Genomic DNA, 27,573 nt, shown 5'->3' with positions numbered 1-27,573 from the left:
TTTTACCTTGATTTATGAAAATCTGGCTCCAGATGTGTGATTAATGAAGGTGAGATCAACCAGCAATCCTTATGATGCCAAATTTTACTGAAATCGGTGGATTTCAAAAAAGTACACCCGCCATATTGGATCAGCCATCTTGAATTTTTACAATGTGAATTCATATTCGTAATCAGCGACCCAAAAAACCCCTTTATACAAAATCTGGTCAAAATCCGCTCAGAATTTGAAAATAGCGATTCCTGCTCGGTTTTTTGAGGTTAGAAAAAAAACCACACGTTCTAGCTCAATTCTGACAGTGGATTTGAATTCAGCAGAGTCTTTTACATAAAAATGTACTATTTGATGCGGAAATAAATTTTTTTACAAATTTTCCCAGTAAATTTTCATCAATTTTCACTGTTTTTCACAAGTTTTTTGAGGTTAGGAAAAAATTGTGACGTGATGGGCCAATTCTGACCCCAGATTCGTGTTCAGGAGGCCAAATTACTACAAAAAATATATGTTGCATAAAAAGTATACCCAACTTTTTTGTTCTGTGAGGCTGTGATTATTAGCAGCAGCTGTAATACGTTCATGTACATCATTAGCAGTTCAAAAATTGAATGTACTTCACTAAAGTACACTTAATATTTTGATTCCTAAAAAAATTTTGGGAGGATTTAAATCGGGAAACCGCGATGGTCACACTACAGGTCCTCCTCGTCCAATCCACTGCACTTTTTGAACTTCATTAAGATAATTTTGAATATTTCGTCTAAAACAAACAGAAGTCCATCCAGATCATTTCAAATAAATTCGAGATGCACAAAACCAGTCCAATTATGCGGTCGTCACCAATTTCTACCTAATCATTCGAAGAAAACCGCACTGGAAGTGGTCCCGTTGGACTGCATGTGAAATTTGAAGTTCCCAGTCGGTGTGTCGTGTACATTTTTTAGCATATTTCCTGTAATCGATAATCCGCTGGCATTAACGCTTGGGCACGCTGTACAGGATGATTCACTATATTTTGACCCCCCTCATTAACTTTTTTGTTTTAAGAGTTAAAAAAATGTAAAATACAAAAGTTGCACGATTTTTTATGAATTTTTCGAAAAGTCCAAACAAAATGCCTGCGGATGTTAACTTTGTTAATTTAAATGGGACACCCTGTATATTTTTACATATTTGGGTAGAACGTTCCCTGTCGAGCATAGTCATATAGGGTTTGTTGGGTCCACCTCTTACAATAAGCGAGGTACTATTAAAAAAAGGAAAGAATGTTTTTTATTAAGAAAATAAGATATCTTGTAATTGTTATACCTCTTTCAGGCACTTCTGCCTTCTTTCCAATTACGTAAGGATATACAGATTTAGTTGTAATATATTTTGACATGTCGGACATTGATATGGTCCAAAATGCGTATAGGTATTCTAACTAAATCTTACTAATTAGGCCGTGAGAGGCCTAATTATTCATGGACAATGTTATATGGTAGGCCGTGACAGTGACAGGAAGTAATGTCATTGCTATTGATTGACAGTTTGTAGTATTATTTAATTAAAATAGTTTACACAGCAGTAGAAAATTGAAATATTATTAGGAATTTAAATAGAGTATGAGAAGATCTTTACTCTATTTGAATTCCTAATAATATTTCTACTTCTGTGTAACCTATTTTAATTAAATCATAATACAAACTGTCGATCGATCAATAACAATGTTGTCATGACATTACCTGTCACTGACACGGCCTACCATATAACATTGTCCATGAGTAATTAGGCCTCGCACGGCCTAATTAGTGAGATTTAGTTAGAGTGCCTATACGCATTTTGGACCATATCAATGTACGACATGTCAAAATAACGAGCGTTCAAATAAAAACCTGGCCAAAGTTGGCTCTGACACATTGGACGTAGGGAGTAACTTATAGTGACCAACTTAACCTCATTTCTCAACGAGCTGTATAGCAGCTGTCAGTTTCAATAACGTTAATGACTATATAACTTTATTTTAAAGAATAATCGTGATAACAATAACAAACAATTAAAGGAGCTGCGGAAAGTGTCCCCCTCCTTGTTATAACAATAAATTAAAGCAGCTGCTGAAAGTGTCCCCCTCCTTGTTCCAAGCACTTTTCACACCTGTTCCTCAAAGAATTAAAGACATTTTCTAAGATGCTCGGGGTATTGTTAATTTCACGAATCTTGTCTATAAGTCGAGCCTGCAGATGGTTTAAATCAGGAATAGGCAGTTCAAAAATAGTGTTTTTAAGGTAAGGCCACAAAAAGAAATCACACGGCGTAATATCACATGACCTCGGTGGAAATTCATGTTCAGCATTGAGACTTATTAGTCGATTTTGGAAAACTTCCCTCAACATATTCATCGTCTCGCCTGCCGTATGTGCCCTTGCGCCATCTTGTTGAAAGTAAAAGTTTGTAATTTCGTTTTCTTCCAGCTGGTTAACAAAAGGAGCGATAATTTCTTCTCTATACCTTTGCGCAGTAAGAGTACCATTAAAAAAAATAGGTCCATAAATCCTCCTTCGATTGAGAGCACACCAAACTCCAATTTTTTGAGCGTGTAGAGGGCCCTCGACAAAAAAGTTATCTGGTTTTTCAGAAGACCACATTCTCATATTCTGTGAGTTTACGTAACCACTTAAATGAAACCAGGCTTCATCAGAAAAAAAGGTGATATTATGAAGTTCACCGTAGTTGTTTAAAAACCATTCACAAAATACAGCCCGTCGCGGAAAATCAACTTCATGAAGTTCTTGCTGACAAGTTAAACGATAGGAGAACAAACGCAAATCTTTTTTTAACACTGTGTGGCAGGTACCGACTGATACTCCCACCATTTGTGATAAAACACGTACAGAAGTTCTTGGCGCATTTTCCATTATTTGTTGGACATTTTCTTTTAATTCTTCAGTCCGCTTTTTAGGTCGGCCGCTTCCTTCTTTTCTTGTTACACTGCCCGTTTCACGAAAAACATTAACACAACGCTGAACTGCACTTTGAAAAATTTTGTACTCAACAACGCCGGGAAATTGATTTTGAAATTCTATGAAACATTCCTCAATAGAATACTTCCATATTCCATCAATCTTGCGTCCATTTCTAAAGTAGGACTCTATGATAAACACTTTTTGTTCTTGAGAAAACACCATTTTAAACGCTTTTTAAAACGAAAATATTCAAATTGATAGCGGCGATATAGCGCTTTGACAGATGACGTTTAAGTTCATTTGCTATACGCTACGCCCTACATTCAAATTTTCAGAACCAACTTGACCACGTTTTTATTTGAACGCTCGTTATATTACAACTAAATCTGTAAAACCTTACGTAATTGGCTATGCTCGACAGAGAACGTTCTATCCAAATATGTAAAAATATACAGGGTGTTCTATTTAAATTAACAAAGCTAACACCCGCGGCCTATTTGTTTGGACTTCATTTGGTTTTCAAATGTCATTTTCGGAAAATTCATAAAAAATCGTGCAACTTTTATATTTTTTTATAACTCTTAAAACAAAAAAGTTAATAGGGGGTCAAAATATAGTGAATCACCCGGTACATGCTCCCTTCCTTCAGAGCGGACGACGATTTATTTTACCAAAAAATGTGCAGGCAGATAGTAAAAGTAGCAGAATTATTAATGTAAATCTTTTTTAAATTGGAACCATTACACACTGTACCTTGGGAAAGAAGCGCATGCTTGAGAAATGGCATAATCAATGTCCCATTCTTTCCACCTAAGGAATATGTGGTTAATGGCCTGGACCACTTATTTGTAACACCCTGTTTGTGTTACATCAACTAATGTAAAATAGATGTTATTGTTACCTTTTGTACATGGGTCATCACAAAGCAGTTTATCTCGACTACAGCCGGATCATTCGCAAGAAAATAAGAGGGTATGTGAAACAAATAACAAAGTTACTGTTCTGTCAATAAAAGAAACAAATAAATAGGTGTGGGTACACATGCTGCAAGTGACCCATTTTTAAGTACAACGTCAATAGTGCCATCCTGACACCACTCGGGACGCAACAGGGCTCCAAAAAAAAAGTCGACGGCAGATTGGCGCTAAGGAACAGGTACTTCTGCGAGCGACTCCACACCAATGGGAACTCTCCAGCGAACACTCCCCCCGACAACACGTCTTTTTTACAAATTTAGTTTGCAATAAAACAAATGAAATAGCTCTGCCTGTTGGTCTAAATTATGACACTTGTAAATATCAAGTAACGGGATATGTCGATCTTGGGTCCCTGGGTAGACCAAATGAGGTAGCAAATCATGCTCTAGTGTTTTTGGTACAAGGTATTAGTAAACATTGGAAGCAATCTATCCCGTATTATTTCACAAAAGACGTTATAAAAACAAAGGACCTAAAAATTTTGTTAATTGAAATAATTTCAGCATTGCAGTCTTGTGGATTAAAAATAATTTGTACAGTTTGTGATCAAGGTTCCACTAACAGATCAGCTATCGGACAGTTAGTTTCTGAGTCATCAAATAAATCCACTTTTAATGTTAATGGCGAGGAAATTATTCCCATTTTTTGACGTTCCTCATTTGCTTAAAAAATATCAGAAATGCTTAAGATAACAATAATATTAAATTTTTGCATAATAAAACAGCAAAACTCAGCCACATAGTAAAATGTTATGAAATTGATAAATCTAGATGCTTCCAAGGTTTACGAAAGATACGTGACCATTATTTCGAATTAAATCATAGTAATGTTAAAATGAAAGTAAAAATTGCGGCACAAACATTAAGTGCATCTGTAGCTCATGAAATTGAGGCAATGGTGAGTAATCCCAGTATTGGCATACCTGCTGAGACTATTCATACAGCAGAGTTTGCGAATGATATTAATGATATTTTTGATAGCTTAAATTCTCGTATCATTCAGCTAAATAATTGCAGTTCTTTAAAGTCATGTATTACCAAGAAATCAGCACATATTACATTTTGGAATGATATGTTGGAAAAAATTCAGTCTTGGCAATTTCAGTCTCATACAGACAACAAAGTAAAAAATGTACATCCCTGGTTGGATTTNCTTGTGGATTAAAAATAATTTGTACAGTTTGTGATCAAGGTTCCACTAACAGATCAGCCATCGGACAGTTAGTTTCTGAGTCATCAAATAAATCCACTTTTAATGTTAATGGCGAGGAAATTATTCCCATTTTTGACGTTCCTCATTTGCTTAAAAATACTTAATGCTTTAGATAACAATAATATTAAGACGCTTCCAAGGTTTACGAAAGATACATGACCATTATTTCGAATTAAATCATAGTAATGTTAAAATGAAAGTAAAAATTGCAGCACAAACGTTAAGTGCATCTGTAGCTCATGAAATTGAGGCAATGGTGAGTAATTCCAGTATTGGCATACCTGCTGAGGCTATTCATACAGCAGAGTTTGCGAATGATAATAATGATCTTTTTGATAGTTTAAATTCTCTTATCATTCAGCTAAATAATTGCAGTTCTTTAAAGTCATGTATTACCAAGAAATCAGCACATATTACATTTTGGAATGATATGTTTGAAAAAATTCGGTCTTGGCAATTTCAGTCTCATAAAGACAATAAAGTAAAAAATGTACATCCCGTAAAATCTGGTTGGATTTTTACTATTAAAGGAGTTCAACCAATTTGGAAAAAATGTTCGGAGATGTATGGTTTTACATACTTAAGAACTTTAAATTTAAATCAAGACCCCATAGAAAATTTATTTAGTGCTGTTCGACAGTGTAGGAGATTCAGTGACAACCCAACACCGTTACAATTTATTTCTTCATTAAAAACATGTATAGTTAATAATTTAGTAAATAACCAGAATAAAGGTTCAAATTGTGAGGAAGACGGAGCATCACTTTTGGAAAACCTTCTCAATTTTTTTGAAAATGATAATAAAAACACTGTAGATGATAATGACAGTATTGCAGGATTTGAAAATTTTTGTTATTCCGGTGTTTTAGAATCAGGCATTTCTGATTCAAATTTTGATAGTCAAGCTGTAGCATATGTTTGTGGGTATTTAGTAAAAATAATTAAATTGTCCCAGTGTAGTTGTTGTAAAAATTGCTTATTAACCGAAAATTTAGAACCACATCATATTTTAACCATGTTTAAAGAATTTGATGATGCCCGTCGACTAAACTATGNGCAGTCTTGTGGATTAAAAATAATTTGTACAGTTTGTGATCAAGGTTCCACTAACAGATCAGCTATCGGACAGTTAGTTTCTGAGTCATCAAATAAATCCACTTTTAATGTTAATGGCGAGGAAATTATTCCCATTTTTTGACGTTCCTCATTTGCTTAAAAAATATCAGAAATGCTTAAGATAACAATAATATTAAATTTTTGCATAATAAAACAGCAAAACTCAGCCACATAGTAAAATGTTATGAAATTGATAAATCTAGATGCTTCCAAGGTTTACGAAAGATACGTGACCATTATTTCGAATTAAATCATAGTAATGTTAAAATGAAAGTAAAAATTGCGGCACAAACATTAAGTGCATCTGTAGCTCATGAAATTGAGGCAATGGTGAGTAATCCCAGTATTGGCATACCTGCTGAGACTATTCATACAGCAGAGTTTGCGAATGATATTAATGATATTTTTGATAGCTTAAATTCTCGTATCATTCAGCTAAATAATTGCAGTTCTTTAAAGTCATGTATTACCAAGAAATCAGCACATATTACATTTTGGAATGATATGTTGGAAAAAATTCAGTCTTGGCAATTTCAGTCTCATACAGACAACAAAGTAAAAAATGTACATCCCTGGTTGGATTTTTACTATTAAAGGAGTTCAACAAATTTGGAAAAAATGTTCGGAGATGTATGGTTTTACATACTTAAGAACTCGATATTTAAATCAAGACCCCATAGAAAATTCATTTAGTGCTGTTCGACAGTGTAGGGGTTCAGCGACAACCCAACACCGTTACAATTTATTTCTTCATTAAAAACATGTATAGTTAATAATTTAGTAAATAACCGGAATAGAGGTTCAAATTGTGAGGAAGACGGAGCATCACTTTTGGAAAACCTTCACAATTTTTTTGAAAATGATAATACAAACACTGTAGATGACAGTATTGAAGAATTTGAAAATTTTGTTATTCCGGTTGTTTTAGAATTAGACATTTCTGATTCAAATTTTGATAGTCAAGCTGTAGCATATGTTTGTGGGTATTTAGTAAAAAAAAAAATAAATTGTCCCAGTGTAGTTGTTGTAAAAATTGTTTATCAACCGAAAATTTAGAACCACATCATATTTTAACCATGTTTAAAGAATTTGATGATGCCCGTCGACTAAACTATGTTATTCGTAATTTGGTAATTTATATAATGTACATGATACAGTAATAAAACTTTTAAATTCTTTTGGCCACATCACTTTATTAGGAAGAAAAATTTTACCAATATTTTGTAAAATAGATTTTTCATGGTTTTCATGACCATTATACTTCGATCAAATTAAAGCTCAGTTGTTATACATCGTCATTGTTAATCATTAGAAACCATGTTGATGACATACATCGTAATTTTAAAAGCCAAACTCGCAGAAAGGCAGTTCAGAGGAAAATTAAGTGAAATTATTTTTTATATGTAAATTTTCAGTATTCATTATTTTAACAACATGAAACAATTTTATTAATGCGCTCACCTTTTAAGAAAGGTTCTGTACCTAACTAATCCGTCCCTATTTAAGTTTTTTTGGGCAGTTATTTTTGTTAATTCAGTTTTGTTTTTTTTTAAGAATTTTTTAAGCTGTTAATTTTATTAAGAGGTTATTTTATTTGTTTTAAAAAATATTTTTTACTTTTACACTACTACATATTTTCTTTAATAGTATTGTTTTTTAAAGGGTTTATGTATGTTGATTTATTTAAAGGATATTTAATTTTATTTTACAGTAATAATTATTACTGGACATATTATCTATTTATTCACAAAAAGGATTTTTCTTATCATTTAAGTAATAGCCATTTTAACATTTATTTATGCAAAATTAAAGTAAATACTTACATTTTGATTTTATTTCCACAAGTGGTGATAGATACATATGTCTACGATCCTACTGATTTTTTCCTATATACTACGAGTACTTCAATTCCCACATATAAAAGAAATCAGGAGTACATCGTACTGATGAGAACCAATTAGTTCGAAACAAATATATTTAGTCATAATTTTTGGCAAGTAACTGTGCAATATTATTTTACATAAAGCAGGTAAATAATTTTTTAATAAAATTTATTTAAAATTTGCAGTTTTTAATGGTTTCTTAAAAATAATAATAATAACAAGTCTCCCTGTACATCTTTTTGATAATTAAATATTCTCTAATTCATATAAGAATGAAATTTTTCACATTTAAAAATCACTGATTTAACGTTTTCATTTAACCAAGTGATAATTAAAGTGTTTCAGAAGTAATGGGTCATGGAACAGCTGTTAATGGTACACATTAATTTTAATTATTAACTTCAACTATTAGTAGCTGTTTTGTGATATATTACTTATGAAATACTTTTTATTCTGTGTATTTTATTACGTTTAGATTTACCGCCATTATAATGCGGCGACATCTATTAGATAGTAGAATTAGAGGTTACTCTATTTGTGTTTTTCGATGCAGTTTCCTTAATTATTTTATGGTCTGTGTGTGTCGTTTCACTACACATCAGCTACAGATGGCGTACTCTGCCGCTGCTGCCGGCAGAAAACACAGAAAAAACCCTCTTATTTAGTAACTCTTATGGGTTACACTCCCCCTAACTTCAAGGATTCAAGATATATCCTTCCATACGTTTCTATTACATTAATTAGCAAATATGTATCATTCTTTCTTCAACAACTAGCTAGTGTCACCTGAAATAAGTCAAGGCTCCCCCGAACGCCAACTAGTTAGCATCCCAACTATCGGGTGTGTCAGTCATACTATTATTATGCCACCTACCTCAACACCACCCAGTATGTGTCAATCGAAGTGCATACAAGCCCCGTAGAACCTACAAGGCACACTTCGAAGGAACCACAGCCATTAAGACCGGGAACACGTGGCACGCCCTGGGGTTTTCAAAAACATAATCAAGTATGGCATATTACTCACAAATTCACAATTCATTAAACAAATGTTACACTGTTACACTGTTACAAAGAACAACCTCTCTTAGTTTCGGGATCCTGGGCTACATTTTGGTATATATTCATAAATTACATTATCTCAAAGGCAAATAAACACTTGGCTGGCGCATTCCGTACGAACAGCTGAGGTTTGATTCAAAGCAACCACGATAGTTTTCATTTCATAATAAAATATATATTGATTCCTATTATTACAATACTTAAAAAAATAAACAAATTAGTGTTACACTAATTAAATCTAAAGTTGATTTTAAATTGTCTGATCTTAATCGTAGAAGTCTGTGGCCGAACGGTGTCGAACTTTTCTGAGATATCCTGTATGAAGAAGAATATCCGAGGAATATTTTTATTAAACCATTTAAGGTTGCCGTAGGTAGTGGACAAACGCCGGCAAAACGTAAACGAAAGAGACGCAATATTTTCCCCAACACTTGTTAATAATGGCAGCTCATAAATAATACTTCCTAATATCAGCAGCAGCGGGCCATGTAACGTTAACGGGCTACACAGCGCAAACAATTGAACAAACGAACGCTTTGTATCATACATGCGATTAATTTTTCTGTTTAACCTAAAAGCATTAGAGCGAAAATTTCCGATAATATTTTCGCATAGATAGAACGTAGCCGGGTCAAGCGCAGTTTTATAAATCTATCTGTTTGCCGCTGGATTGTTCGGTCGCCAGATTATGAATGTGTAATTCCATTGTCACGGCACAATGTACGAGAACTCTCCACCCAATAAAATGTACAAAGCACATAGGAAAGTGTTATTACCGACTGGAGCTACAATGGAGGACCGCGGTCGGACTGCGATAAATATGAGATATATTGTAGCACCCCCACGGACTCTGTTCTCCTGAATACAATATTGGCTCATTCGAAAATTTATATTGTCTGCACCAATGATAAGGGTTGAGTAATAAATGGCCGCAAAAGATGTCATTTGTAAAAGTCCTACAGCCGTTCCGTTTGTTTTAGGAGGCGACCCTATTCTTTGCGTAAAGATATTATCTTAAGGTAAACGAATGAACGTCATAAAAATGCCAATAACGTTTATCTATCCATAATAAATATGGCGGAAGGATCGGAATTTATTTTCCGCGGGTCGGACGAGATTAAAAGGGAGCCCGATGGGTAATTTTGTTGGAATCAGATGCTGCCCACGGTAATCTATTGCTCATTTCGCCGCACTGGAATTAACCGCGGTCGATAACGCCTTCATTAAATATGTTCACTATCAGAAATAAATTAGGTACATATTGCGCTATTTTTAATACACAAGTATCCTACAAAAGGGCAATAGACGAGAAAATAAACAGTTTTTATTAAGCATCTTGTAGTCTAAAGTGTCATATTTTCATAATAAAAAAAACAGTCGAATCAAAGAAACAGAAAATTTTGAAACAGGTCCTGATGTGTACAGTGTACGTAGTCGAAATGTTTGTTTTAGGCTTTAGGCGCTGGGACTGTACTTAAGAGTCCGTCGCGCGCTTGAAATAAACCCATCTTAAGGGTTCGGCCCATAACACATATTTGGAAAACGAATAAACGTAGCAGCCCAAATAAAAAAACAATCGAAAGACAAAGTGTTTTCCTAATGCTGTCTTGTAACAGTTTTTTCAAAATTGGTTTCTAATTGTTTAAATTTAAAGAGTAAACTATGCAAGAAATTGTCATATTTACAATTTATTTACGTAAAAATAAAGGCTTAAATCAAAAATTGCTTACAAGAGGCGGTCTATCTTTTAGCTTTGCAATGATACCAAAATTATATTGATTTGACAAAAATTACTCAAAATTCTATGCTAAATCCCGAACGTCTACAACTTCAGAAACGAATATATTTTATATTCTGCATAACATAAGTATTTATTATAATATTTCGTTTGTTCATAATTTTCGAGATGAAAAAAATAATAAAATACCATATGGTGCGTTATGAAAAAAAAAAAAAAATGTCACCCGACGGACTCGAACCAGCGATCTCGTGACTATCAGTTCCGAACACTACCTATTAGACCACACTCCCAGTTGAACAATGTGTCACATCTAGTGGATTTAACTGACAGGTAAAACTTCAAAATCGATTATCTCGGTAATTTATGAACGTTGCGTCGAACTACTTCGAAAATTTTTATTCAAGGTCCAAAGTACACGTACCATAAATATCAAAAATTACAAAAATCCGACTACCTTACCTGTTAGATTTAATGTCTATCTCTAGACGTAAATTGTCAATACTAATACGCAGAAGAGTTAAGTAAAAATAACAAAATCTGTTTTTTAAGGGTAAATGGATAATATTGGATATCTGACCGTAGTTTTCTATTTGGATCAACTTTTAATAACGATTGTCGATATTTTAAAAAATAAAGGTACTTTACTCTTGAGCAAAATTTATATTTTTCGACAAACCTCGTATACGACTGCAAAAAATTGAAATCTGATTATTTAATTTTGGGTTTTAGGCCATGCAGAACTCTTCATCAAATCTGATTATTTAATTTTGAACCAAAAAAGAGAAGGAGCGTTAAATTGACGTCCGCGGGATGTCGGTTATTCAATTTTGTATTGCGATGAAATTTGTTTGTACAATTGTGGTACAATAATTGTATTAATTCGAAATTGACACAATTATTGAAGTAAAAATTGTAACGTTAGTGGCTCGTTTAAATCAATCTAAATACGTCCACTGTAAAATCATCGTAGTGGGAGAGCGATAGTCTCCGCCTCCAGCTGTAACGCCCGTGCACCCGACCCCGCAGCGATACCTTAGCAGTGTACAGAGAACGGACTCTTAAGGCGGAAATACACATGCCTCTTACTTGCACAATAGCATGCAAGTAGCTTGCAGGAGATAACTCCTGGTATGTGTATTTATTAAAAGGCATGCCTGTAGAAGGCGCGCAAGTAAATTGCACATCATTTGATTTTTTGGCATGCAATGTGAGGCGGGGGGTTTCGGGGGAGTTCAAGTGGCATGTCGGAACGTGTCTACCTGCTACCTACTGATATGCCAATAAGCCATAATACTAACGAGGCATTCCATTTTACTTGCAAATGTATCAGTAGTGTGCCATCCGCCGGCATATGCCATTTCTTAGCATGCAAGTTACTTACCTATTTAACTGGTATGTGTATTTCCGCCTTTTATACTAATGAGGCATTCCATTTTACTTGCAAATGTATCAGCAGTGTGCTATCCGCCGGCATATGCCATTTCTTAGCATGCAAGTTACTTACCTATTCTACTGGTATGTGTATTTCCGCCTTTAAGTTTCTTTGCTCGTGATTGTCGTTTCATTTTGGCTAATCCGCTAGGATTTATATTTAATCTCGCTCATAAAACATGAACTTTTCCTAGTGTGTGGAAGGTGGCAAATGTTTATCCAGTCCTCAAAGGCGGTGACCCGTCTTACATTAATAACTATAGGCCCATTACTTTGTTATGCAATTTTGTGAAGGTTTTCGAAATATCGTTGTACAATCGTATGTTTCCACTTTTCAGGGGCATCATATCTCCTGATCAACATGGTTTTATAGAAAAGAGATCAATTACCACAAATCTGATGTATTTCACACAGTTGATATGTAATGTTATTGATCAGCGTGGGCAGGTGGACGTTATACAGGGTGTCCGAAAATGATGAGCAAAAAAATCAGGGGATAATTCTAGACTGAAAATAAATGCTACCTCTTTCTATAACATTTCTTCCAAAACTGATTATTAACGGAGTTACAGGGTGTTAAAGTTAAATTTTATTTGCAGTTTTTTTGCAATACCTTTTGTCACACTCATAATATTTTGACGAAATATTCGTATATGGGGGTTTTTCGCGATGAGGATTATAAATTTGCCCACCGATTTTTAGCATTTTGTAGAGGACGCCACATACGAGCCTTTATTTTGATTTGAATGGTTCCAACTTTTTTGTACTACACTTTATGCGAAATTTGACTGAATATTTTTGTTGTCCTAGCCTTTTGACATAAAAAAGGTATACTTTATTTGTTTCGATAAATCTAACCGTTTTCGAGAAAAACGCTAAAATAACATTGTTTGCATGTGATGAATACGAAATCATTTTAATTTATTTTCTACATTAAACATAGCATGCTTTGGAAACAATCGCTTAGTTGCCTTGAAAAGAAGTTTGTGGAGAATTTGTTTTGACAGATAGTAATTTTTGTGAAAATTTGTTGTTACGCTGATGGTGGTTAATGATAAATAATAAAAAAATAACGTCCTCAACAAATAAAGAATGGTTTACTAACAAAATCATAAGGTTAAAATACATAAGTTACTAGAACAATACAAATACAAATTAAACATTCAAATCAAAGGTTCAAAGTGACGTCCTTCCTCTTCAATGCATAAATTAATTCTTCTTAAAAAATTCCGACGAACTCTATGGAATATTCCTTCCTTTTGCTTAATTACCTCACAATTAGCAACAATTCTTTCTCTCAGTTCATCGACGCTATTCACAGGTGTCCTGTATACAAGCGTCTTCAGATAGCCCCAAAAAAAGAAATCGATTGGGTTTAAGTCAGGGGATCTAGGGGCCCACTGTACAAAACCACCGCGTCCTATCCACCTTTCAGGAAAAGTTTCATTTAAGAATTCTCTGGCCGCTAAACTAAAATGCGGTGGCGCGCCATCTTGAAGCAGCCACATTGCATTTCTTAATCCGAGTGGTACATCTTCCAATAGAATAGGTAAGTGGTTTCTTAAAAAATCCAAGTAAACTTCACCATTGAGTCTTTGTGGAAAGAAATGTGGCCCAATTAAGTAGTCCCCTACAATACCGGCCCACACGTTGACGGAAAACTTATTTTGATAACCACGCTCTATTGATAAATTAGGATTCTCATCAGACCAAAAATGCTCATTGTGGAGGTTTATTAAGCCATCATGGCCAAATCCAGCTTCGTCCGTGAAAAGGATATTACGAACAAAATTTTGGTCACCATTATGAAGTATTCTAATTGTATTGCAGAAATTCACACGAGCAGCAGGATCTACGGCAGATAAGGCTTGCACCTTTTGGTAGTGGTACGGATGAAGGTTTTGTTCGCGTATTGTTTCATGTACGGAGCTCTTTGGAATGCCCTCCTGAATAGCAATTTTTCTTATACTTACATTGGGATTATTCTCTATCGAATTCAAGATACGAGCTTCTGCTTCTGCTGTTCTAGTATTCCGTTGTCGACCTACATAAAAAATTCTAGTTTTGTACAATCCAAATTCTCCCAGTCTCGATGAATAGTACTGAACATTCGCGATTGGGATAGGTTTCTATTTGGAAATGCTTCGCGATACAAACGTCGTGCTGCAAGAGCATTGCCAGCAGCTAAATCGTAATAATAATGCATGTCCCGCAACTCCACGTTAGAGTAATTGTTGTTCATTATTATTATTATTATTATTATTTTATGATAACAATTACTACAAATATCCGCCTAAAAACTAGCTATTTGGTCCATTATTATTTTCCTCACAACATTCTAACAGTTTATTTAAGTAAATGTTGGAAATCCTACACATTTTCGCATGTATTTCGCGTGTTATTAGAAATATCGATTTTCCCCTTCACCATGGGCTAAACCATCGCTCCCAACCATGCCCAACACATGGCTCCGACGGCCTAAGTCAACTTGTTCAAGAACATTGCTAAATTTCATGAGGCCTTCTCCGAAGGACGGCTTTGCAAATTTATTACTCACGGTGACAAAAGGCACTAGTCTCTCGACGACTTTGTGGCGACGCTAAACCTACTTGAAAACCTTGTTGTTATTGTTGACTGAAATATTTTACTGTCTGATTTGGCCCATCCGTTTCGAGAACAAATAAACTACCACACGTCACGGCTTTTGTTACAATCCAAATAAGTTGACACCGAAAAGCCCAGACCACACTTTTACTGAAAATCGCTACGTGTTCAACATGAGGATTAGCATCACACCAACAGTGAGTGTTATGTATTCCATCTCTTGTAAAGCAGCATCAGCTGTGTGTGATATTTGCTCCCGGTCACATTCATTTCACCTGCACTATTGAGGGTACCGCGGCTCAGGTTTTCCTCGACAGGGTGTGTCTTCCTTCCGTATTTAAGACACGTTGTGGTCTTTCTTCTGCACAACCTTAATACGTTGGGTTCACTTTACCGAAGTCCTGCAGTCTTCAGCGGTACTCGGTTGTTGTCTTTGAGGGCAACGATTTGAATACAAACGAAAAGCATATTCAGAAAGAAGAAAGAAGTAAATTAAGTCCAACCTCAATCTGTCTCATAAAACCTTATATAATACTATTTCAATACTTCTCACCCAATCACAAGAAACCCATCTGGTTACAAATCAGTCAGTATATTACAAACATGTCATAGGAAATTAAACAATTTTTATATCGTCTTAAAAATTATGCAGTTTTTTTTCTATATACGTGTGTGTGGAGAGCTTTGTGACACCTAGTAGGTGTACCTACCCGTATTTCAAAGTCTCCTTGTTGATAGACTAATTTAAAACACCGCTCGCGCACGCGACTCTAACAACCGCCCACATCGTGTGTTATATAAAGTCAGTCATTTGCGCCTCGACAGAAAAAAGATCTGTAGGTCGCTGGCTGTGTCAGATAGGATTCCTCTCCCGGAACTCAACCACTCATCTTTATTGCGTCATGTTTCTTGTACGTGAGCGGGCATACCCGGGTGCAGACAACAAGAGTCGTCGAATACACCCATACATTTCTGGACTGCCGATGAGGGATGATGCTATGCAATATCGGGAATTTCAAGCCTTCGCCTTTTTGCGCTTTGTTTTTGCGGTTTGCTTAACTCATATCTATCTGTACGTGTTCTCGGTAGATAAAGACGCTTCGGGTTCGTCCGCTAACAGGTTATAAATAAAGAACGGGTTTCTTTGATGACATCTCGAGAAACTGTTAAATTGCGAAATGTGAGGTAGACACCTACACATTTATTTGAAATCAGCATGATTCCCTGCCATTAACTAGCTACTAACATATTAATTTCTTTAAATTTCTCTTATCTGAAAGGTTAGGTGCAGAATTTTGCATATGAAAGGTCGTATCTTCGCATATTCTGTTCTCAGTAACATACTTTTACGCCAATGCTACACTATTCAGCATTCCTCGAATATTATAGTTGTAATTACTGCAAAATATAGGTTTACCATACATTGAATCTAATACAAACTCCTCTTAGAAGAAGTAGTAGTAGTAGTAGTAATTGAATATTTTTCTTTAGGATTATTCTAAAACACATATAGACATCCAAGATATAGAACTACTGTAGTGAGATTCGAATATCTAGATCGACCCATACTAATTCTTGAATCACACCTTTCACACCTCGACTACTGCAGTTCCCATTACTGCGTTACTATATTTACATATGTAGATTATATTTGTAGACGTAGAATTGTAAGACTATTATGCTACATCATAGTTTTCTGAACAGGTTTATTAGGATGATTTTTTAAATTTATGTATAAACAGTATTGTATTGACCGTTGCTGGGCGGTTGCTAGGAAAACTGTACGATTTTTTTACCAAGCTGTGCGATTTTTTAACCGTACGTAATAGGAATCTTACATTGATCGCAGACGGTGTGTTTTTAAGTATTTACAGTAGTGGTCGTAGGTAAATAAAATAACGATACCTCATACAATGAAACGAAGGGTTTCACTGGCTCTAATTTCAATATTTCAGCAAAAGTTACTTTTGCCTCGAAGGTAAAACCGAGATCAATGAAAGTGGCTTTGTATGTTTTTATACGTTATTTAAATTTTAATTAAACACGAAAGAAAATGATTTGGGAGCGTTGAGTGATAATCTACTATCTATGCACCATCTGGGAAAATAGTCTAATTGTAAATTATCTTGTGGTGCCTTACAGTCTTATGAAATTTTAACAGCTGCGGAAACTGTTCAAATCATCAGCATAATACAAACAAGGTACATTTGATATATCAGCTATGCAGTTTATAAATATATTAAATAATAATGGACCCAGAACGGAATTCTGAGGTACATACACTGAACAGGGGCTACAAATTCGATACCACCTAATGCTATTGTGGACAACGTATTGGTTTCTATTCTACTGTTAAATGTTATTTAAGCAATTCCAAAAATGAATAATAGCCTATTTCTGACAACAACTGGTTTAATAATATCTTATATCTATCGAATGCTTTTGAGAAATCTGTACCTTAAGAATGCATATCTATGGATGCTGAAGGAAATTGAGTACATGCATAATAAATTGGTATTCATTAGCCGCCCTTTTATTAACTCATGTTAAAAGGAAATTTGGTTGTTAAGCCGCTACGATAATTTAAGGATTTTGCAAAAGTTGCAGAATATAGAAAATGGTGGTTATTGTACACACATCTACAATCTACATATTATCATGTATACACAAGCTATTATAGTAAAGGCCTTATAAATTTGTCCTCAAAGCCTATTTAAGACTGGTTGTAGTTACTAAATGAACAGCTAAGTACCAATAGTGAGACTGTGTCTGGTGCCGGACATAAAGCCACTGAAGGAAATGATAAGGTGGATGATCTGGAAAAAGCTGTCTAAACGTTTTCCTAGGACCAGAGTTAGCGTTTGCCATTTCTTACGCTACTGCAAAGTAGGCTTTGGGGATCATGGGTTCATAAAGAATATTGTAAATATTTTGACTCAATATCAGTTCAGACTCAAGAGAAGGAAATGTTCCCTTGCCGAAGAGAGCGAATGGAATGCTGATTGCGAGTAAAATCAGATTCAGAGAGTTTGCTAGCATCGGCTTGCAGGCTTTTGAATTGAAATGTATAGAGAGATAATGAACAAATCTGCCAACGGAAAATGGGAAGCAAAACAGGCCAAAATTGACTGCAGTGCTTCGGGACTCTTTGGAGAGCGGACACACAGGATTAAGGAAAAAAAGATAATGGATATTGAGAAATTGACTTAATTTCCATTACTTGATTTAAATAGTCAATTGATGTATGTACCACATATTCGTATAAAGTAAATTATTGGAATTACGATGGATGGATTTAGCTCATTATTAATTATCCAGTTATTCATTTAATTTCCAATATCGTATGTGTTTGTGTAGAAGTAATCGGCGAAAATTATTAATTGGTTTAATACCGCCCCAATTCAAGTTCTTTTGCAATTAGCAAACATGAATTGAATTGAATTATATTAATTTCAATTATTTTATACAAAGTAGGTTTAATTTTGCTGTCTACTGATTATAAGGAATAATAAAGAATAACAGTTCTTGTGAGTTTTAACATTATAAATATAACAATATGGAAGACGGATATAGTTGTCCATTGTGAGGTGTATATACACGCCTATACACAAATATGGAATATTTGCTTTGAGATAGAAATATAATAGTAAATAAATAAACGTAGAATACCTGACACCATTTATGCGAAAAAAAATCTTAAACCCTATAAAATTGTTTTCTGCTCCTTATACCTTGAAAACAAACTTTTTGTATAAAAACAACTAAATTTAATGGAAAATATCCTTATTTCTGAGAAATTTCGTCTCATGTAAGAAAGAAACTGTTTATCTATTTATTGGATATTTTGCGACCTGTGAGAAAATTTAAAGAATTATTAAATAAATCCTTGCGCCAAATAAGTTAGTAAGGGTTATTTTTATTAAATTAATTTTTGCCTAATCTTCCACTGAAAACAGCAGACAATAAAAAACAAAAATACACATCCTATCACGTACAAATTTATGATGTAATTAATGTTTTGCAAAATTAATCTTTTTTCGTTATCAAAGCTTCTAATGACTTTTCTTTTTTATTTAGGTTTCAATTTGTTTGTTTTATCTGCCTCCAGATATAATTGTGGTCTCGATTCTTTTAACAATATTATATTGTTTCTCCAAAATTTGGCCGAACCCCACTGAATTATGTCATCGTTTTCTCAAGTGTTCACAAATTTTTGATTTTTCAAATCCGCTTTTTTATACAATTTTTTGTGTTCGTTTAAGCAAATTTCTATACACTAGATTCTAAATTTGTTAATATTTCTTTAAATTATACAGGGTGATTCAGAACTTATCCAAAAAAAAATCTGGATGTACAGGAGACCCTTACAAATACAATTTTGTACAGCAAAAATCAAAAAGGTCAGTTCGAAATTGATTTAAAAATACACTTCTGCACGGCACTGGAAACTGATCCACTGTAAAACCTGACCTCGCACAATGCGACCGGTATGGCGGCGTGATAAAAACGGACAAAAACTTTCGCAAGGAAAAAAATATGTAAATAGAATTCTATCGCACCTATTTTATATCGGCAAATTCAAATGCTTTTGCCTTTATTAATTATTAATAAAATTAATTTGTGTTTTTAAGTAATAAAATCATTTGACATACCCGATGTTGCAACAGCAATTATTGTTCAAAATTTTATCCACTCACGTGTAAACACATTTTGGTCCGTCTTACCCACTTTCTACGAACTAACACAAATGATGTCTTGCTTCACCATAACACAAATACTTCACCATAATACAAATATTGTCTTGCTTCACCATAAATTAAAACGATATCCATCAACTCTGAGTTGCTTTACACGAAAGTCATTTCTGACACTAACTACTAAAAAACTGATGTAAATACCACAGATAACAGGTAAAAACTACCGCTATGACGGATTTCAGTATTAGGAGTCACATGGCTCTCCACTCGTATTGCGAATGACGCTAGAGACTACAGTTGTCCAGCTATGTAGTGGTTTAATGTGCTGTAACTTCAATAATTTTTTTCTCAGAAACTATAAGGATTTTACAAAAATTTTTTTACAATATTGACTCCATTTCTCATGCCGTATCTATTACCAAATTTTTTTGGATAAGTTGTGAATCACCCTGTATCTAATATACAGAAAGTGAAATTATTATTTTCTATTTCCATAGTGTTAATTTAATTGTTCCTCCTTCTTACCAAATACCAGTTTTTTTAGAGGTAAAAATATTTGTTTTCATATTTGCTGTCCGCTAATGTCCTTAGACGAAATCCTAGATATGAACATTTGGATTTTTTAAGTTTGAGAAAAGTAATTTACTTATGGCACATGCAGATTTTTTAAAACTTTCTTTTGCTGTCTTGGAAAATATATAGTTGTACTCCTCCTAAACAATTCAATGTACAGGGTGTCCCACTAAGGTCGGCGAGGTACGATATTAGGGAAAGTATAGGCCCTAGAGCTTTGGGAAAACAATTTTATTTAATAAACGGACGAAGAGAAATCGCTGGAAATAGTTTTCAAGTTCGTAGCCTGGCCGCTAGGGGGCACAATCTACATACCAAAACATAGAGTTGAAATGTTTCTTATTCATGTATATTAAATAGTGCAAATATGGATAGCCGGATTCATTGCGCATAACTTTTGTTATTGATATTTTGTTCTATATTTCGACATAAAGGGTGGGGGAAGCCCCTAATATCTGATCAGATAATTGCATTTTTTTAAGGATTGGCTCATCAAAAACCCATAGTGCTATACCTCGATGGAAACGTCTTTTCATGCTTTATCTCGTGGTGAATGCGTAATGTCATTTACCTCATTGTGGAAACCTATAGATGGCGTTATTTTAAAAGAATGCCATTTTATGGATTTTTCTCAAAAATTTTAAATGCAATGCTCTAGTTTTTTTTACATAAATGAATTCAGTACAAAATATTGATGAACATAGCATAAGTCTTAAATTTCTAACGAGAGTGTTGTTTAAATGGTATGGCCTATTTAGTTATTATTATATTATACACTGAAAGAAATGGGCTTATTAAACTGTTTATCTAGAATAATGTGGATAGCGCATATTAAAACTTTTATAACCAATATACAACTTTTATTAAAAAAAAGCAATCATCTCCATACTCATTATTCAATGAGTTTAACTAGAAGGTGCTTAACACACCTTATGCATCTATGAAATAAAGGTTATAATGAATTACTTATACATTATTAGGTGTTATAGACTTTATGTTCCAATTGTATAGTAGGGAAGATTTGTTGTATAAAGACCAGTATCCGAATTTATATATAACAATTGTATTAACAGAATTATTCGTTCTTATACTGAATATGTTTCCGTTTTTAACGTGTAAAACGCGTCTTATAATGGTTAAGTGATCGTCACCTCTCGGTGCATAATCGGTTATGATCGTAAAATTTCCGACAGTCCGCTGTGCATCGACTTACGACTATTGCACATCTAGTTTGATGAAAATGGACAGTATATGCACATGTTTTATGGGATACATGATCATTTCGCGTTGTGTAAAATGGATAATTATGTAAGCATCTAACTGTTTTATTACTTGTAATTGTTTTGTTTTTCAAATGTAAATCTTATCTAAATCTTAAAAATTATTATTTTGTAGGTCCTATTAGAAGCCGCTGATGTTAAGTTTTACATAAGATGGAGGAACAGAAGGTTAACGTGACAAAGAAGAGCATGAGTATAAAGTCAATCAACCAGATGGAAAGAAGCTCAACTTTTCAGGGGATGCTTCATTCTTAACGTGGAAGAGTTATAGTGCAAATTCTCATGTAATACAAGAAAATACGGGTGCATCGTTGCTAAGAAAATAAACTGGACAGTTTTGGGAGCGATTTGTCATCATTTTTAATGCTTAAAAGTATGTTTTATGTATGTTTACATTAGAACCTTAGCTTGTAATTACAGTTATCCAATAAAACTTAATGTCATATGTTTTTAACTCATACAGAGTATACAACAGTTTAATACATTTATTATTATAAAACTTATAACCAGTACTAGATAACGATATGGAATACTTTAATAACAATTATTGCTATTATTTCGTAAGGGTAAAAATGTTGTATACTAGTTATACAATAATTTAATAAAGAATAAGGTTTATAGTCACTATACAACTGTGCTAGCAGTACGCGTTTTATATCCAATATTCCCTTTACAACTGTCACATATAGTATACAATGGTCTTATAATGGCATATAGAATTCTAATAAAGAATAAAACTCATTTCTTTCAGTGTACATTATTATTATTGTTATTATTATTACTTAAACTATCAATGACTGAAGTGAGCGAAGTAGTCACATGTACTTTTGATTCGCATTTTTTAAATATGAATGTTTTTTGTTAAACACAAATAGCTTAATAACAACAATCCCTGAAATCTTTTTGGTGCATAGGTTTATTTTACTATTTTTTTAACATAAAATAAAGTGATCAATGATTATAATATTTATGTCATAGTATCATTGTGAAACACATAAATAGCTTTACGCATCTTTGACATTGGTTCTACAATCTGGATGGGATCCGTTATAGATCGCATCATCAGGTATGTTTCTATCCTTGTTTCAGCAAAATTTATTCGCGGCGGTGATAAAATATCTTAATCTGAAGAGAACGACCGTTCGACATCTACTGATGTAATAATTGCATAATTAAATAATCTTCTTCCAAGCTTGTCCAACATGGTAATTTCCACTCGGGGTTGTATTTATTCCAGTAGAAATGAAATGTTTTATTATATACTATATCAAATGGTAGATTACATGCAATCAGTATGAAGATTGAATCAAACTTAAAATGAATCTTCTGGTTTTCGCCATATTTTTATGTGTTAATACTAATTACTTTGTTATATTAATATTTAGTTTAAACGGTTTTTCCATATACAAGTATGTATATACTGAATTACATTATTCTTTATATTTTTTAGTAAAAGAATGTATTGTTCGCTATTTAACTTTCCCAATGACCGTATGCACTTGAAATAATACGTGTTGGGTGACGCTCTGTTGAACAAATTTACTTCTGATAAAGCTGTGATGCAGACCTGAGTGCATAATTTATTACTCTTTTAGTTTAAATAGGTATTTTTGGAACTCATTTTTTTCCTTTCCTTTCATAAAATTCTTTTCTATTCCAAAAATATATCTTTCCACTTGAATAGTTTTTACATGAAAATAATTTTATAGCTATGTGGGTACACATGTTTGCAAGTGACCCATTTTTAAGTATTACTTCAATAGCGTCAGCCTGACGCCGCGCCGCCCGGATCGGTCTAATAGTTGCGATGACAAAGCGGGACGCACCAGGATTCCAGGAAAAGTCCACGGCAGATTGGCGCCAGCGAGCAGATACTTAGTCGTATACCTGCGAACGACTCCAGACCACGAAGACTCTCCAGCGAACGCTCGCTCCGACAACACTTCTTTTTTTTTCGCTAACTTGTTTACAATAATATGCTTTTATTTTTACCGCTGAGAGAGAGTTTTACTTTGCTGCACACCGAAAGCAACCCTCAACTACTTACCGGTAAATTTGTTTTGGTTTTTTAGTCAGTTTGCTGTTTTTTAGCACTAACTGCGCTCTACATAATTACACACAATTATTCATCAAAAGACAACTGAAATCGTAAAAGAAATCGTTCATGTCACGTTAGTATACTGTTGTCTTTGTTTTCTTGCGGCTGTTGCGTAATTAATTCCTATTCGTTGGTGTTTATGGTGGTGTATTGTAGACAATTTAATTTGTTGCTTTTTAATAAATAATGCGTACGCCTATGTCCCGCGGCTCAGTTCTGACAGCCCTAGAAGTGAGTCTTGCTGTTTGTGTTACTATTTCATTATTAACTAAAAATGGATATAACTGTTTTCTTCGTAAGAAGCCTGCAATACAGTTCCTTTTGCTTCGTACCATTTTCAATTTTAACGCCTTGGCGAGAATTCTTGACATTTGACGTGCCCGAATGTTAAATTGCATAGCTCATAATAAATGAACCATTACGAGAAGGTGCATACTGCCGGAGTCTAGTCGAGCCCATGATGTAATTTGGCGGCATAACATCGGGCACGGCGCTTTACAGTATTAGGGATTCGTTCCTGCGCTAATATAAAAAGGTCGGCGGGCTCCCTTGTGACACATACACCTTCTCATTTCGCCTTTTAGGCCCCGTTCTCTCCCTTTGATTGATACGAAACATCGCTCGTTGCTCGGGATAAAAGGCGAGACACTCTTATCTACTCCTCTTTTTAAGTGTAAATTGAACTTCAGGTGTTTCTCTTACGGGGCCCGGGCCTCGACTGTTTGAAAATCCTCAGCCGCACCGGATTGAATTGGATTTGTTTACTGGGAAGTGTTGTTTTAATTTGTTTTTGCTGCTGTCGAGGATGGAAACTCCTGCGTGTTTATTTTGAGGTAATAAGACAATTTCCTTGAGTGTTTGACAAAGGCTGTCATTGGTATCTTTTTGGAATCTCCGTGTAGGTACAGGGTGTGTCAGGTGCCCAAATGTCATTCGCTGACTAAAGTGAATCTAATTTGAAGTACCTGTAACTCTTCCTTTTGTACAGAGCCTTCATAAATGTTTACAAGCTACGTGACCGCTGGTTGCCTATATTATACCGAAAAGTAGTAGAAAATAGCCCTTTTTTATTCCAGTATATCTTTTTAAAGCAATGGAAAAAAGTAGTAAAACTTCATATCACATTTGGCAAAGTATAAACAAAGACAGTAAAGCAAAAATTAATTGGGATGGGTAGTTAATTCGTGAGAAATTAATTTCTAAATATCAAGGTTTTTTGGACTTTTACAAACAAACGATTATTTCTTCATAGTATTATAGAATTATGCAATTTTTTATACAGGGTGATTCACAACTTATCCAAAAAAATTTGGGAGTAGATGCGGCATGAGAAATGGAGTCAATATTGTAAAAAAAAAAAATTGTAAAATCCTTATAGTTTCTGAGAAAAAAATTATTGAAGTTATAGCACATTAAACCACTACATAGCTGGACAACTGTAGTCTCTAGCATCATTCGCCACGTGGCTTCATCGACTCCGAATACTGAATTCGGATTTTGCAATCGTCGTTGCGATATTTACCTGTTATCTGTGGTTTTTATAATACGCTTTTAGTAGTTGGTGTCAAAAATGGGTAGTTAGTGTCAAAAATGGTAATGCGTGTACTCGGAGTTGATGGATATCGTTTTAATTTATGGTGAAGCGTTTGTGTTATGGTGAAACAAGACATCATTTGTGTTAGTTCGTAGAAAGTGACGGACCCAAATGTGTTTACACGGTGGTGGATAAAATTTTGAACAATTGTTGTAACATTGGGTATGTAAAATGATTTTATTATTTAAAAACACAAATTAATTTTATTAACAATTAATAAAGGCAAAACCATTTGAATTTGCCGATATAAAATAGGTGCGATAAAATTCTATTTACATATTTCTTTCCTTGCGAAAGTTTTTGTCCGTTTTTATCACGCCGCCATACCGGTCACATTGTGCGAGGTCAGGTTTTACAGTGGACCAGTTTCCAGTGCCGTGCAGAAGTGTATTTTTAAATGTTTCGAACTGACCTTTTTGATTTTTTCTTTACAAAATTGTATTTGTAAGGGTCGCCTGTACATCCAGAATTTTTTTTTGGATAAGTTCTGAATCACCCTGTATAGTTATCTATAAATAAACTGATTAGACTTTATTTCATAGTTTATTCAATACTTTATTATTTAAAAAGTTATATTGGAATAAAATTATTAAAAAATATTCATTCATAAATCACACTATATCTGACCTTTAATTCGTTTGATTTGTAATAGATGTCGCACTAATAAAAATTCATTTTTTAATGGACTCGGCTTATTTTTAACGAACAGCTGTTGTATTGTGGTCAATTTGGTATAACCTTATTCTGAATTGGTAGTCATGGTTTCTGTTAATTGATACGTAAATATTTAAAGAATATCATGATCATTTTAGATATATTATTGTATAAAAGTATATAACATATAACGAACAGTGCAAATCCGCTCTATTTTATAATTTTAGGAAATATGAAATATAAACAATTTTAGTTTATTTAAAACAATAATTTATAATTACTATACCTATATTAGTATGTCTACGGTTAAAGTGGATAAGAGGGAAAACATTTTTATTTTGAATTTTACTGGAAAAAGTAATTCGTGACAAAAAATATTTTGCGTTTTAATTGAATATGGTTGTCATGAAGAACTTTAATTTTATATATATACAGGGTGATCAGAAATTTAACAAAATTAATAAAATTATGTTATAATTACGATTTGTGAATAAAGTGGCACACTTTGGTATAAACAGAAATGAAAAAAAAAAAAATTTAATAATTAATATTAAGTAATTCTTGATAGAAAAATTCGCGTGTTAATATAAATAGAATTTTAACTGTGAATTTACATAATAATGAGAAAATATAGAAAATATGTACGATATACTTATTTTGTCCAAAAATTGCGTAAAGAATTATGTACATAAGGACAATTTGAGACTAAATTTTTTTTATGAGAAATATTCAGTTCACTTCACTTGAAAAAATTGTTGTAGGTACTTTAATACCTCCAATAGAAATTATGTGAAACAGTGTAGTTTAATAAATATATAAATAAACGAAAGTAAAAAAGAAATAAATAGAATAGGTAGTACAGTAAAACAGAAAAAAAAATCTAAAAAATCATAAAATAAAATTATTTCTTTTTATTAACTTGTGCTTCTATAATATATTGTGAATCCATACATCTTTTTCCCTGTGGAATATTTTTATATATTATTTCTGGTAGTATCCAATTTTTATAAAATTGTTCCAAATTTGTTGCCATTGATTTTTTCCATAATTCTTCATCTTTCTTAATTTGTTCTACATAGAGTGGGTTGTTTTCACCACTATAGGTATATTACGTAATAACATATAGACTTCTTCCGGTTATATTTAACTGTCTCTGTATCTGGAAGTAAGAAAAGAATTTTACCAGATCTATCTATGTTTATAACAAATATTTGTTATAAACATAGATAATTATACATTTTTACCTATTATGCTTTTGATTTACCATAATGATATATCTAGTCATATATAGGGTGACATAATAGTGCGATAAAGTTTAGTATAACTGCCTGTAGTAGTGATACGAAGAAAGTTATTTGCTCAGATTCACATTTTATTATTATTTCCATTATTCATTATTTTCAGACTAAATTTAACATTCAGAAAATCCTGTTTTTGGACTGAAGACTTTGCTCTTTACTACTATAACTGAAAATAATTATAAATTTTATCACACTTGGAACAGCTTGTATGTGCATTGCAACAACAATATGTCATATTTTATATTACGGTTAAGTAAGCGGAAAGTCCATTGTCGCATATGTAATTTTTATTTTCAAATAATCAAATACAGTACCTACATATTTATTTTAATACCTATTATTTACTTGAATTTAGTACTAAATACTCTGTTAATGTTATTTATTTCATTTAAAAAATAGTAAAGTCCACAA

The sequence above is a fragment of the Anoplophora glabripennis genome, unplaced genomic scaffold (genome assembly GCF_000390285.2).
Source record: "Anoplophora glabripennis isolate ALB-LARVAE unplaced genomic scaffold, Agla_2.0 scaffold307, whole genome shotgun sequence".
Taxonomy (NCBI): domain Eukaryota; kingdom Metazoa; phylum Arthropoda; class Insecta; order Coleoptera; family Cerambycidae; genus Anoplophora; species Anoplophora glabripennis.
Note: the sequence above shows the minus strand (reverse complement) of the source record.